Below are 15,020 nucleotides of genomic sequence, written 5' to 3'. Positions count from 1 at the left end.
GAAATCGGTTTCCTGCAATTCTGCCCTGCTTTCAAGTCCTCTTGGCAGCCTTACTTCAGTCTATTTTTGGACGATAGCTGTCATTTATAACTCTGCAGGTTTGTGAATTACAGTGCCCCTGAGCTCCTTTCTTCAACTTGCTTTCTTGTGACCTGGCCGCAACACCGCAGGATGGCTTCAGGCCCTAATCTGGTTCCGGCACGGCACGCTGAGCCTTTGGTTATTTCCTCTTCCTGGTGGGAAATGAGAGTTAAATTTGCCCGTCCAGACACCTCCAGCTAGTCTCTCATTGGTTCTCACTATTCCTGTTCATCTTCCGCAGAAATTGCAAACTGGGCCAAACAGAAGGTTAAAGGCGCTGACTCTCCAAGTGGGGAGAGTGTTAGTAAAGCGTCTGGAATGTTGCACCCGAGTACCAGGGGAGGAAAACTGAGACATATTTGAACACGTCTCCCGTTCACATGGTTGATCATTCTTGGGTTCCACATGCATGTTTTAGCTGAAGGAAGAATACCTTAAACCTGGAGAGTTAAGACCCGTGTAATGGGTACCATGCAATATGACTTCAAAGGGTCTTCATTTGCTCACCGAACCTCTCCAATCCTATCACTGCTGCGTTTATGCCCCTGTACACATGCTTGATTCTCTTTCGGAGACATAGCAATCCATAGGTTTTAAGATAATAACTAGTCAGGTACATTCTTAGGCGTTTAATATGCGGTGTTGAGTCCATTTCGTTGAGCAAGGAGTAGCTCTTGTCTATTCCATATTTGACTTAAGGAACTTTATCTGTGCTCATTTCAATCTCTGGTTTTATGCAGCACCCCAACTCACCTTTACCCTTAAGCAAGCATAAGTTGGTTTTCTAAATTTGAGACCCTGTTCTGTTCTGTAATTCAGTTCCTGTGTAGCCAAGTTTACATTCCGTGTATTACTGATATCTTATGATGTTTCTTTTTCTGTGTGACTTACTTCAGTTAGAATCATCATACCTGAATCCACTCATTGTGCTGCTAAGGGCCTGATGACATAGATTTCATTGCTGAGTGATATTGCTTTGTAAGTAAATACCACAACTTCTTTATCCATTTTTCACTTTCTGCGATGTTGAACTTGTACTGTAAACGAGGTTCTTGTAAACAGAGCCGTTCCAAACTTTGGGGTGGCTGTGTCTTTTTGATTTTAATTTCCCTAAGCTATAGGACCATAAGTGGAAGTGCCCTAGGTTCTGTTGCTTTGTTTTTTAGATGTTTTAGGAAACACCATACACTTCTCCCCAGTGGTTGTTGGCAATTTACATCCCGTCCATCAGCATAACAAGGCTCCCAGTTCTCCATGGCCTGTCCTGCCTTTGTGGATTTTACATTTTTTTCAGATGGCCCTTTTGACCGGGGGGAAGTGAGACTTCATTGTAGTGCAGATTTCCTTTGCAAGCTTGCTTGGTTGGCCAAAAAGGGCGTATGCGTTTTTTCCTGAATATATTCAGGAAAAAACGCATACGCCCTTTTTGGCCAAGTGCATCATTGTGGACGTTCTGCCTCTTTTCCTATGCTTTCAATGCAATTCCAGTCTACCTCCTGAAATCGGATTCCTGCAATTCTGCCCTGCTTTCAAGTCCTCTTGGCAGCCTTACTTCAGTCTATTTTTGGACGATAGCTGTCATTTATAACTCTGCAGGTTTGTGAATTACAGTGACCCTGAGCTCCTTTCTTCAACTCGCTTTCTTGTGACCTGGCCGCAACACCGCAGGATGGCTTCAGGCCCTAATCTGGTTCCGGCCCGGCATGCTGAGCCTTTGGTTAATTCCTCTTCCTGGTGGGAAATGAGAGTTAAATTTGCCCGTCCAGACACCTCCAGCTAGCCTCTCATTGGTTCTCGCTATTCCTGTTCATCTTCCGCAGAAATTGCAAACTGGGCCAAACAGGAGGTTAAAGGGACTGACTCTCCAAGTGGGGAGAGTGTTAGTAAAGCGTCTGGAATGTTGTACCCGAGTACCAGGGGAGGAAAACTGAGACATATTTGAACACGTCTCCCGATCACATGGTTGATCATACTCTAGGTTCCACATGCATGTTTTAGCTGAAGGAAGAATACCTTAAACCTGGGTAGTTGAAACCCGTGGAATGGGTACCATGCAATATGACTTCAAAGGGTCTTCATTTGCTCACCGAACCTCTCCAATCCTATCACTGCTGCGTTTATGCCCCTGTACACATGCTTGATTCTCTTTCGGAGACATAGCAATCCATAGGTTTTAAGATACTTACAAGTCAGGTACATTCTTAGGCGTTTAATATGCGGTGTTGAGTCCATTTCGTTGAGCAAGGAGTAGCTCTTGTCTATTCCATATTTGGCTTAAGGAACTTTATCTGTGCTCATTTCAATCTCTGGTTTTATGCAGCACCCCAACTCACCTTTACCCTTAAGCAAGCATAAGTTGGTTTTCTAAATTTGAGACCCTGTTCTGTTCTGTAATTCCGTTCCTGTGTAGCCAAGTTTCCATTCCGTGTATTACTGATATCTTATGATGTTTCTTTTTCTGTGTGACTTACTTCAGTTAGAATCATCATACCTAAATCCACTCATTGTGCTGCTAAGGGCCTGATGACATAGATTTCATTGCTGAGTGATATTGCTTTGTAAGTGAATACCACAACTTCTTTATCCATTTTTCACTTTCTGCGATGTTGAACTTGTACTGTAAACGAGGTTCTTGTAAACAGAGCTGTTCCAAACTTTGGGGTGGCTGTGTCTTTTTGATTTTAATTTCCCTAAGCTATAGGACCATAAGTGGAAGTGCCCTAGGCTCTGTTGCTTTGTTTTTTAGATGTTTCAGGAAACACCATACACTTCTCCGGAGTGGTTGTTGGCAATTTACATCCCGCCCATCAGCATAACAAGGCTCCCTGTTCTCCATGGCCTGTCTTGCCTTTCTGGATTTTACATTTTTTTCAGATGGCCCTTTTGACCGGGGGGAAGTGAGACTTCATTGTAGTGCAGATTTCCTTTGCAAGCTTGCTTGCTTGGCCAAAAAGGGCGTATGCGTTTTTTCCTGAATATATTCAGGAAAAAACGCATACGCCCTTTTTGGCCAAGTGCATCATTGTGGACGTTCTGCCTCTTTTCCTATGCTTTCAATGCAATTCCAGTCTACCTCCTGAAATCGGTTTCCTGCAATTCTTCCCCGCTTTCAAGTCCTCTTGGCAGCCTTACTTCAGTATATTTTTGGACGATAGCTGTCATTTATAACTCTGCAGGTTTGTGAATTACAGTGCCCCTGAGCTCCTTTCTTCAACTCGCTTTCTTTTGAGCTGGCCGCAACACCGCAGGATGGCTTCAGGCCTAATCTGGTTCCGGTACGGCACGCTGAGCCTTTGGTTATTTCCTCTTCCTGGTGGGAAATGAGAGTTAAATTTGCCCGTCCAGACACCTCCAGCTAGCCTCTCATTGGTTCTCGCTATTCCTGTTCATCTTCCGCAGAAATTGCAAACTGGGCCAAACAGGAGGTTAAAGCACTGACTCTCCAAGTGGGGAGAGTGTTAGTAAAGCGTCTGGAATGTTGCACCCGAGTACCAGGGGAGGAAAACTGAGACATATTTGAACACGTCTCCCGTTCACATGGTTGATCATACTTGGGTTCCACATGCATGTTTTAGCTGAAGGAAGAATACCTTAAACCTGGAGAGTTGAGACCCGTGTAATGGGTACCATGCAATATGACTTCAAAGGGTCTTCATTTGCTCACCGAACCTCTCCAGTCCTATCGCTGCTGCGTTTATGCCCCTGTACACATGCTTGATTCTCTTTTGGAGACATAGCAATCCATAGGTTTTACGATACTTACTAGTCAGGTACATTCTTAGGCGTTTAATATGCGGTGTTGAGTCCATTTCATTGAGCAAGGAGTAGCTCTTGTCTATTCCATATTTGACTTAAGGAACTTTATCTGTGCTCATTTCAATCTCTGGTTTTATGCAGCACCCCAACTCACCTTTCCCCTTAAGCAAGCATAAGTTGGTTTTCTAAATTTGAGACCCTGTTCTGTTCTGTAATTCAGTTCCTGTGTAGCCAAGTTTACATTCCGTGTATTACTGATATCTTATGATGTTTCTTTTTCTGTGTGACTTATTTCAGTTAGAATCATCATACCTGAATCCACTCATTGTGATGCTAAGGGCCTGATGACATAGATTTCATTGCTGAGGGGTATTGCTTTGTAAGTAAATACCACAACTTCTTTATCCATTTTTCACTTTCTGCGATGTTGAACTTGTACTGTAAACGAGTTTCTTGTAAACAGAGGCGTCCCAAACTTTGGGGTGGCTGTGTCTTTTTGATTTTAATTTCCCTAAGCTATAGGACCATAAGTGGCAGTGCCCTAGGCTCTGTTGCTTTGTTTTTTAGATGTTTCAGGAAACACCATACACTTCTCCCGAGTGTCTGTTGGCAACTTACATCCCGCCCATCAGCATAACAAGGCTCCCAGTTCTCCATGGCCTGTCCTGCCTTTCTGGATTTTACACTTTTTTCAGATGGCCCTTTTGACCGGGGGGAAGTGAGACTTCATTGTAGTGCAGATTTCCTTTGCAAGCTTGCTTGGTTGGCCAAAAAGGGCGTATGCGTTTTTTCCTGAATATATTCAGGAAAAAACGCATACGCCCTTTTTGGCCAAGTGCATCATTGTGGACGTTCTGCCTCTTTTCCTATGCTTTCAATGCAATTCCAGTCTACCTCCTGAAATCGGATTCCTGCAATTCTGCCCTGCTTTCAAGTCCTCTTGGCAGCCTTACTTCAGTCTATTTTTGGACGATAGCTGTCATTTATAACTCTGCAGGTTTGTGAATTACAGTGCCCCTGAGCTCCTTTCTTCAACTCGCTTTCTTGTGACCTGGCCGCAACACCGCAGGATGGCTTCAGGCCCTAATCTGGTTCCGGCCCGGCATGCTGAGCCTTTGGTTAATTCCTCTTCCTGGTGGGAAATGAGAGTTAAATTTGCCCGTCCAGACACCTCCAGCTAGCCTCTCATTGGTTCTCGCTATTCCTGTTCATCTTCCGCAGAAATTGCAAACTGGGCCAAACAGGAGGTTAAAGGGACTGACTCTCCAAGTGGGGAGAGTGTTAGTAAAGCGTCTGGAATGTTGTACCCGAGTACCAGGGGAGGAAAACTGAGACATATTTGAACACGTCTCCCGATCACATGGTTGATCATACTCTAGGTTCCACATGCATGTTTTAGCTGAAGGAAGAATACCTTAAACCTGGGTAGTTGAAACCCGTGGAATGGGTACCATGCAATATGACTTCAAAGGGTCTTCATTTGCTCACCGAACCTCTCCAATCCTATCACTGCTGCGTTTATGCCCCTGTACACATGCTTGATTCTCTTTCGGAGACATAGCAATCCATAGGTTTTAAGATACTTACAAGTCAGGTACATTCTTAGGCGTTTAATATGCGGTGTTGAGTCCATTTCGTTGAGCAAGGAGTAGCTCTTGTCTATTCCATATTTGGCTTAAGGAACTTTATCTGTGCTCATTTCAATCTCTGGTTTTATGCAGCACCCCAACTCACCTTTACCCTTAAGCAAGCATAAGTTGGTTTTCTAAATTTGAGACCCTGTTCTGTTCTGTAATTCAGTTCCTGTGTAGCCAAGTTTCCATTCCGTGTATTACTGATATCTTATGATGTTTCTTTTTCTGTGTGACTTATTTCAGTTAGAATCATCATACCTGAATCCACTCATTGTGCTGCTAAGGGCCTGATGACATAGATTTCATTGCTGAGTGATATTGCTTTGTAAGTGAATACCACAACTTCTTTATCCATTTTTCACTTTCTGCGATGTTGAACTTGTACTGTAAACGAGGTTCTTGTAAACAGAGCCGTTCCAAACTTTGGGGTGGATGTGTCTTTTTGATTTTAATTTCCCTAAGCTATAGGACCATAAGTGGAAGTGCCCTAGGCTCTGTTGCTTTGTTTTTTAGATGTTTCAGGAAACACCATACACTTCTCCCGAGTGGTTGTTGGCAATTTACATCCCGCCCATCAGCATAACAAGGCTCCCAGTTCTCCATGGCCTGTCCTGCCTTTCTGGATTTTACACTTTTTTCAGATGGCCCTTTTGACCGGGGGGAAGTGAGACTTCATTGTAGTGCAGATTTCCTTTGCAAGCTTGCTTGGTTGGCCAAAAAGGGCATATGCGTTTTTTCCTGAATATATTCAGGAAAAAACGCATACGCCCTTTTTGGCCAAGTGCATCATTGTGGACGTTCTGCCTCTTTTCCTATGCTTTCAATGCAATTCCAGTCTACCTCCTGAAATCGGTTTCCCGCAATTCTGCCCCGCTTTCAAGTCCTCTTGGCAGCCTTACTTCAGTCTATTTTTGGACGATAGCTGTCATTTATAACTCTGCAGGTTTGTGAATTACAGTGCCCCTGAGCTCCTTTCTTCAACTCGCTTTCTTGTGACCTGGCCGCAACACCGCAGGATGGCTTCAGGCCCTAATCTGGTTCCGGCCCGGCATGCTGAGCCTTTGGTTAATTCCTCTTCCTGGTGGGAAATGAGAGTTAAATTTGCCCGTCCAGACACCTCCAGCTAGCCTCTCATTGGTTCTCGCTATTCCTGTTCATCTTCCGCAGAAATTGCAAACTGGGCCAAACAGGAGGTTAAAGGGACTGACTCTCCAAGTGGGGAGAGTGTTAGTAAAGCGTCTGGAATGTTGTACCCGAGTACCAGGGGAGGAAAACTGAGACATATTTGAACACGTCTCCCGATCACATGGTTGATCATACTCTAGGTTCCACATGCATGTTTTAGCTGAAGGAAGAATACCTTAAACCTGGGTAGTTGAAACCCGTGGAATGGGTACCATGCAATATGAATTCAAAGGGTCTTCATTTGCTCACCGAACCTCTCCAATCCTATCACTGCTGCGTTTATGCCCCTGTACACATGCTTGATTCTCTTTCGGAGACATAGCAATCCATAGGTTTTAAGATACTTACAAGTCAGGTACATTCTTAGGCGTTTAATATGCGGTGTTGAGTCCATTTCGTTGAGCAAGGAGTAGCTCTTGTCTATTCCATATTTGGCTTAAGGAACTTTATCTGTGCTCATTTCAATCTCTGGTTTTATGCAGCACCCCAACTCACCTTTCCCCTTAAGCAAGCATAAGTTGGTTTTCTAAATTTGAGACCCTGTTCTGTTCTGTAATTCAGTTCCTGTGTAGCCAAGTTTACATTCCGTGTATTACTGATATCTTATGATGTTTCTTTTTCTGTGTGACTTATTTCAGTTAGAATCATCATACCTGAATCCACTCATTGTGATGCTAAGGGCCTGATGACATAGATTTCATTGCTGAGGGATATTGCTTTGTAAGTAAATACCACAACTTCTTTATCCATTTTTCACTTTCTGCGATGTTGAACTTGTACTGTAAACGAGGTTCTTGTAAACAGAGCCGTTCCAAACTTTGGGGTGGCTGTGTCTTTTTGATTTTAATTTCCCTAAGCTATAGGACCATAAGTGGCAGTGCCCTAGGCTCTGTTGCTTTGTTTTTTAGATGTTTCAGGAAACACCATACACTTCTCCCGAGTGTCTGTTGGCAACTTACATCCCGCCCATCAGCATAACAAGGCTCCCAGTTCTCCATGGCCTGTCCTGCCTTTCTGGATTTTACACTTTTTTCAGATGGCCCTTTTGACCGGGGGGAAGTGAGACTTCATTGTAGTGCAGATTTCCTTTGCAAGCTTGCTTGGTTGGCCAAAAAGGGCGTATGCGTTTTTTCCTGAATATATTCAGGAAAAAACGCATACGCCCTTTTTGGCCAAGTGCATCATTGTGGACGTTCTGCCTCTTTTCCTATGCTTTCAATGCAATTCCAGTCTACCTCCTGAAATCGGATTCCTGCAATTCTGCCCTGCTTTCAAGTCCTCTTGGCAGCCTTACTTCAGTCTATTTTTGGACGATAGCTGTCATTTATAACTCTGCAGGTTTGTGAATTACAGTGCCCCTGAGCTCCTTTCTTCAACTCGCTTTCTTGTGACCTGGCCGCAACACCGCAGGATGGCTTCAGGCCCTAATCTGGTTCCGGCCCGGCATGCTGAGCCTTTGGTTAATTCCTCTTCCTGGTGGGAAATGAGAGTTAAATTTGCCCGTCCAGACACCTCCAGCTAGCCTCTCATTGGTTCTCGCTATTCCTGTTCATCTTCCGCAGAAATTGCAAACTGGGCCAAACAGGAGGTTAAAGGGACTGACTCTCCAAGTGGGGAGAGTGTTAGTAAAGCGTCTGGAATGTTGTACCCGAGTACCAGGGGAGGAAAACTGAGACATATTTGAACACGTCTCCCGATCACATGGTTGATCATACTCTAGGTTCCACATGCATGTTTTAGCTGAAGGAAGAATACCTTAAACCTGGGTAGTTGAAACCCGTGGAATGGGTACCATGCAATATGACTTCAAAGGGTCTTCATTTGCTCACCGAACCTCTCCAATCCTATCACTGCTGCGTTTATGCCCCTGTACACATGCTTGATTCTCTTTCGGAGACATAGCAATCCATAGGTTTTAAGATACTTACAAGTCAGGTACATTCTTAGGCGTTTAATATGCGGTGTTGAGTCCATTTCGTTGAGCAAGGAGTAGCTCTTGTCTATTCCATATTTGGCTTAAGGAACTTTATCTGTGCTCATTTCAATCTCTGGTTTTATGCAGCACCCCAACTCACCTTTACCCTTAAGCAAGCATAAGTTGGTTTTCTAAATTTGAGACCCTGTTCTGTTCTGTAATTCAGTTCCTGTGTAGCCAAGTTTCCATTCCGTGTATTACTGATATCTTATGATGTTTCTTTTTCTGTGTGACTTATTTCAGTTAGAATCATCATACCTGAATCCACTCATTGCGCTGCTAAGGGCCTGATGACATAGATTTCATTGCTGAGTGATATTGCTTTGTAAGTGAATACCACAACTTCTTTATCCATTTTTCACTTTCTGCGATGTTGAACTTGTACTGTAAACGAGGTTCTTGTAAACAGAGCCGTTCCAAACTTTGGGGTGGCTGTGTCTTTTTGATTTTAATTTCCCTAAGCTATAGGACCATAAGTGGAAGTGCCCTAGGTTCTGTTGCTTTGTTTTTTAGATGTTTCAGGAAACACCATACACTTCTCCCGAGTGGTTGTTGGCAATTTACATCCCGCCCATCAGCATAACAAGGCTCCCAGTTCTCCATGGCCTGTCCTGCCTTTCTGGATTTTACACTTTTTTCAGATGGCCCTTTTGACCGGGGGGAAGTGAGACTTCATTGTAGTGCAGATTTCCTTTGCAAGCTTGCTTGGTTGGCCAAAAAGGGCATATGCGTTTTTTCCTGAATATATTCAGGAAAAAACGCATACGCCCTTTTTGGCCAAGTGCATCATTGTGGACGTTCTGCCTCTTTTCCTATGCTTTCAATGCAATTCCAGTCTACCTCCTGAAATCGGTTTCCCGCAATTCTGCCCCGCTTTCAAGTCCTCTTGGCAGCCTTACTTCAGTCTATTTTTGGACGATAGCTGTCATTTATAACTCTGCAGGTTTGTGAATTACAGTGCCCCTGAGCTCCTTTCTTCAACTCGCTTTCTTGTGACCTGGCCGCAACACCGCAGGATGGCTTCAGGCCCTAATCTGGTTCCGGCCCGGCATGCTGAGCCTTTGGTTAATTCCTCTTCCTGGTGGGAAATGAGAGTTAAATTTGCCCGTCCAGACACCTCCAGCTAGCCTCTCATTGGTTCTCGCTATTCCTGTTCATCTTCCGCAGAAATTGCAAACTGGGCCAAACAGGAGGTTAAAGGGACTGACTCTCGAAGTGGGGAGAGTGTTAGTAAAGCGTCTGGAATGTTGTACCCGAGTACCAGGGGAGGAAAACTGAGACATATTTGAACACGTCTCCCGATCACATGGTTGATCATACTCTAGGTTCCACATGCATGTTTTAGCTGAAGGAAGAATACCTTAAACCTGGGTAGTTGAAACCCGTGGAATGGGTACCATGCAATATGACTTCAAAGGGTCTTCATTTGCTCACCGAACCTCTCCAATCCTATCACTGCTGCGTTTATGCCCCTGTACACATGCTTGATTCTCTTTCGGAGACATAGCAATCCATAGGTTTTAAGATACTTACTAGTCAGGTACATTCTTAGGCGTTTAATATGCGGTGTTGTGTCCATTTCGTTGAGCAAGGAGTAGCTCTTGTCTATTCCATATTTGACTTAAGGAACTTTATCTGTGCTCATTTCAATCTCTGGTTTTATGCAGCACCCCAACTCACCTTTACCCTTAAGCAAGCATAAGTTGGTTTTCTAAATTTGAGACCCTGTTCTGTTCTGTAATTCAGTTCCTGTGTAGCCAAGTTTACATTCCGTGTATTACTGATATCTTATGATGTTTCTTTTTCTGTGTGACTTATTTCAGTTAGAATCATCATACCTGAATCCACTCATTGTGATGCTAAGGGCCTGATGACACAGATTTCATTGCTGAGTGATATTGCTTTGTAAGTAAATACCACAACTTCTTTATCCATTTTTCACTATCTGCGATGTTGAACTTGTACTGTAAACGAGGTTCTTGTAAACAGAGGCGTCCCAAACTTTGGGGTGGCTGTGTCTTTTTGATTTTAATTTCCCTAAGCTATAGGAACATAAGTGGAAGTGCCCTAGGCTCTGTTGCTTTGTTTTTTAGATGTTTCAGGAAACACCATACACTTCTCCCGAGTGTCTGTTGGCAATTTACATCCCGCCCATCAGCATAACAAGGCTCCCAGTTCTCCATGGCCTGTCCTGCCTTTCTGGATTTTACACTTTTTTAAGATGGCCCTTTTGACTGGGGGGAAGTGAGACTTCATTGTAGTGCAGATTTCCTTTGCAAGCTTGCTTGGTTGGCCAAAAAGGGCGTATGCGTTTTTTCCTGAATATATTCAGGAAAAAACGCATACGCCCTTCTTGGCCAAGTGCATCATTGTGGACGTTCTGCCTCTTTTACTATGCTTTCAATGCAATTCCAGTCTACCTCCTGAAATCGGTTTCCTGCAATTCTGCCCTGCTTTCAAGTCCTCTTGGCAGCCTTACTTCAGTCTATTTTTGGACGATAGCTGTCATTTATAACTCTGCAGGTTTGTGAATTACAGTGCCCCTGAGCTCCTTTCTTCAACTCGCTTTCTTGTGACCTGGCCGCAACACCGCAGGATGGCTTCAGGCCCTAATCTGGTTCCGGCCCGGCATGCTGAGCCTTTGGTTAATTCCTCTTCCTGGTGGGAAATGAGAGTTAAATTTGCCCGTCCAGACACCTCCAGCTAGCCTCTCATTGGTTCTCGCTATTCCTGTTCATCTTCCGCAGAAATTGCAAACTGGGCCAAACAGGAGGTTAAAGGGACTGACTCTCCAAGTGGGGAGAGTGTTAGTAAAGCGTCTGGAATGTTGTACCCGAGTACCAGGGGAGGAAAACTGAGACATATTTGAACACGTCTCCCGATCACATGGTTGATCATACTCTAGGTTCCACATGCATGTTTTAGCTGAAGGAAGAATACCTTAAACCTGGGTAGTTGAAACCCGTGGAATGGGTACCATGCAATATGACTTCAAAGGGTCTTCATTTGCTCACCGAACCTCTCCAATCCTATCACTGCTGCGTTTATGCCCCTGTACGCATGCTTGATTCTCTTTCGGAGACATAGCAATCTATAGGTTTTAAGATACTTACTAGTCAGGTACATTCTTAGGCGTTTAATATGCGGTGTTGAGTCCATTTCATTGAGCAAGGAGTAGCTCTTCTCTATTCCATATTTGGCCTACGGAACTTTATCTGTGCTCATTTCAATCTCTGGTTTTATGCAGCACCCCAACTCACCTTTACCCTTAAGCAAGCATAAGTAGGTTTTCTAAATTTGAGACCCTGTTCTGTTCTGTAATTCAGTTCCTGTGTAGCCAAGTTTACATTCCGTGTATTACTGATATCTTATGATGTTTCTTTTTCTGTGTGACTTATTTCAGTTAGAATCATCATACCTGAATCCACTCATTGTGCTGCTAAGGGCCTGCTGACACAGATTTCATTGCTGAGTGATATTGCTTTGTAAGTAAATACCACAACTTCTTTATCCATTTTTCACTTTCTGCGATGTTGAACTTGTACTGTAAACGAGGTTCTTGTAAACAGAGCCGTTCCAATCTTTGGGGTGGCTGTGTCTTTTTGATTTTAATTTCCCTAAGCTATAGGACCATAAGTGGAAGTGCCCTAGGTTCTGTTGCTTTGTTTTTTAGATGTTTCAGGAATCACCATACACTTCTCCCAAGTGTCTGTTGGCAATTTACATCCCGCCCATCAGCATAACAAGGCTCCCAGTTCTCCATGGCCTGTCCTGCCTTTCTGGATTTTACACTTTTTTCAGATGGCCCTTTTGACCGGGGGGAATTGAGACTTCATTGTAGTGCAGATTTCCTTTGCAAGCTTGCTTGGTTGGCCAAAAAGGGCGTATGCGTTTTTTCCTGAATATATTCAGGAAAAAACGCATACGCCCTTTTTGGCCAAGTGCATCATTGTGGACGTTCTGCCTCTTTTCCTATGCTTTCAATGCAATTCCAGTCTACCTCCTGAAATCGGTTTCCTGCAATTCTGCCCCGCTTTCCAGTCCTCTTGGCAGCCTTACTTCAGTATATTTTTGGACCATAGTTGTCATTTATAACTCTGCAGGTTTGTGAATTACAGTGCCCCTGAGCTCCTTTCTTCAACTCGCTTTCTTTTGAGCTGGCCGCAACACCGCAGGATGGCTTCAGGCCCTAATCTGGTTCTGGCACGGCACGCTGAGCCTTTGGTTATTTCTTCCTCCTGGTGGGAAATGAGAGTTAAATTTGCCCGTCCAGACACCTCCAGCTAGCCTCTCATTGGTTCTCGCTATTCCTGTTCATCTTCCGCAGAAATTGCAAACTGGGCCAAACAGGAGGTTAAAGCACTGACTCTCCAAGTGGGGAGAGTGTTAGTAAAGCGTCTGGAATGTTGTACCCGAGTACCAGGGGAGGAAAACTGAGACATATTTGAACACGTCTCCCGTTCACATGGTTGATCATACTTGGGTTCCACATGCATGTTTTAGCTGAAGGAAGAATACCTTAAACCTGGAGAGTTGAGACCCGTGTAATGGGTACCATGCAATATGACTTCAAAGGGTCTTCATTTGCTCACCGAACCTCTCCAATCCTATCGCTGCTGCGTTTATGCCCCTGTACACATGCTTGATTCTCTTTTGGAGAAATAGCAATCCATAGGTTTTACGATACTTACTAGTCAGGTACATTCTTAGGCGTTTAATATGCGGTGTTGAGTCCATTTCATTGAGCAAGGAGTAGCTCTTGTCTATTCCATATTTGACTTAAGGAACTTTATCTGTGCTCATTTCAATCTCTGGTTTTATGCAGCACCCCAACTCACCTTTACCCTTAAGCAAGCATAAGTTGGTTTTCTAAATTTGAGACCCTGTTCTGTTCTGTAATTCAGTTCCTGTGTAGCCAAGTTTACATTCCGTGTATTACTGATATCTTATTATGTTTCTTTTTCTGTGTGACTTATTTCAGTTAGAATCATCATACCTGAATCCACTCATTGTGATGCTAAGGGCCTGATGACATAGATTTCATTGCTGAGTGATATTGCTTTGTAAGTAAATACCACAACTTCTTTATCCATTTTTCACTTTCTGCGATGTTGAACTTGTACTGTAAACGAGTTTCTTGTAAACAGAGGCGTCCCAAACTTTGGGGTGGCTGTGTCTTTTTGATTTTAATTTCCCTAAGCTATAGGACCATAAGTGGCAGTGCCCTAGGCTCTGTTGCTTTGTTTTTTAGATGTTTCAGGAAACACCATACACTTCTCCCGAGTGGTTGTTGGCAATTTACATCCCGCCCATCAGCATAACAAGGCTCCCAGTTCTCCATGGCCTATCCTGCCTTTCTGGATTTTACACTTTTTTCAGATGGCCCTTTTGACCGGGGGGAAGTGAGACTTCATTGTAGTGCAGATTTCCTTTGCAAGCTTGCTTGGTTGGCCAAAAAGGGCGTATGCGTTTTTTCCTGAATATATTCAGGAAAAAACGCATACGCCCTTTTTGGCCAAGTGCATCATTGTGGACGTTCTGCCTCTTTTCCTATGCTTTCAATGCAATTTCAGTCTACCTCCTGAAATCGGTTTCCTGCAATTCTGCCCCGCTTTCAAGTCCTCTTGGCAGCCTTACTTCAGTCTATTTTTGGACGATAGCTGTCATTTATAACTCTGCAGGTTTGTGAATTACAGTGCCCCTGAGCTCCTTTCTTCAACTCGCTTTCTTGTGACCTGGCCGCAACACCGCAGGATGGCTTCAGGCCCTAATCTGGTTCCGGCCCGGCATGCTGAGCCTTTGGTCAATTCCTCTTCCTGGTGTGAAATGAGAGTTAAATTTGCCCGTCCAGACACCTCCAGCTAGCCTCTCATTGGTTCTCGCTATTCCTGTTCATCTTCCGCAGAAATTGCAAACTGGGCCAAACAGGAGGTTAAAGGGACTGACTCTCCAAGTGGGGAGAGTGTTAGTAAAGCGTCTGGAATGTTGTACCCGAGTACCAGGGGAGGAAAACTGAGACATATTTGAACACGTCTCCCGATCACATGGTTGATCATACTCTAGGTTCCACATGCATGTTTTAGCTGAAGGAAGAATACCTTAAACCTGGGTAGTTGAAACCCGTGGAATGGGTACCATGCAATATGACTTCAAAGGGTCTTCATTTGCTCACCGAACCTCTCCAATCCTATCACTGCTGCGTTTATGCCCCTGTACACATGCTTGATTCTCTTTCGGAGACATAGCAATCCATAGGTTTTAAGATACTTACTAGTCAGGTACATTCTTAGGCGTTTAATATGCGGTGTTGAGTCCATTTCGTTGAGCAAGGAGTAGCTCTTGTCTATTCCATATTTGGCCTAAGGAACTTTATCTGTGCTCATTTCAAT

The 15,020-nt window shown here is 44.0% G+C and overlaps 1 long non-coding RNA gene across 28 annotated transcripts in view; it reads left to right on the top strand.

Annotated features, from left to right (window-relative positions):
* The window catches only part of LOC307187927, a 3,519,425-nt gene that overhangs the window by 3,013,451 nt on the left and 490,954 nt on the right, over positions 1 to 15,020 (top strand). Inside the window, exon 9 of one of the 28 annotated variants that reach the window (XR_013828726.1) lies at positions 8,875 to 8,941. The exons of the other annotated variants lie outside the window; for them this stretch is intronic. This is a non-coding gene — a long non-coding RNA (uncharacterized lncRNA). Of the gene's footprint in view, positions 1 to 8,874; positions 8,942 to 15,020 lie in introns of those variants that run through there. 28 annotated transcript variants of the gene reach the window in all.

The sequence above is a fragment of the Stenella coeruleoalba genome (genome assembly GCF_951394435.1).
Source record: "Stenella coeruleoalba genome assembly, chromosome: 6".
In the NCBI taxonomy this organism is placed as follows: domain Eukaryota; kingdom Metazoa; phylum Chordata; class Mammalia; order Artiodactyla; family Delphinidae; genus Stenella; species Stenella coeruleoalba.
Note: the sequence above shows the minus strand (reverse complement) of the source record. Positions and strands in the feature narration are given on the sequence as shown.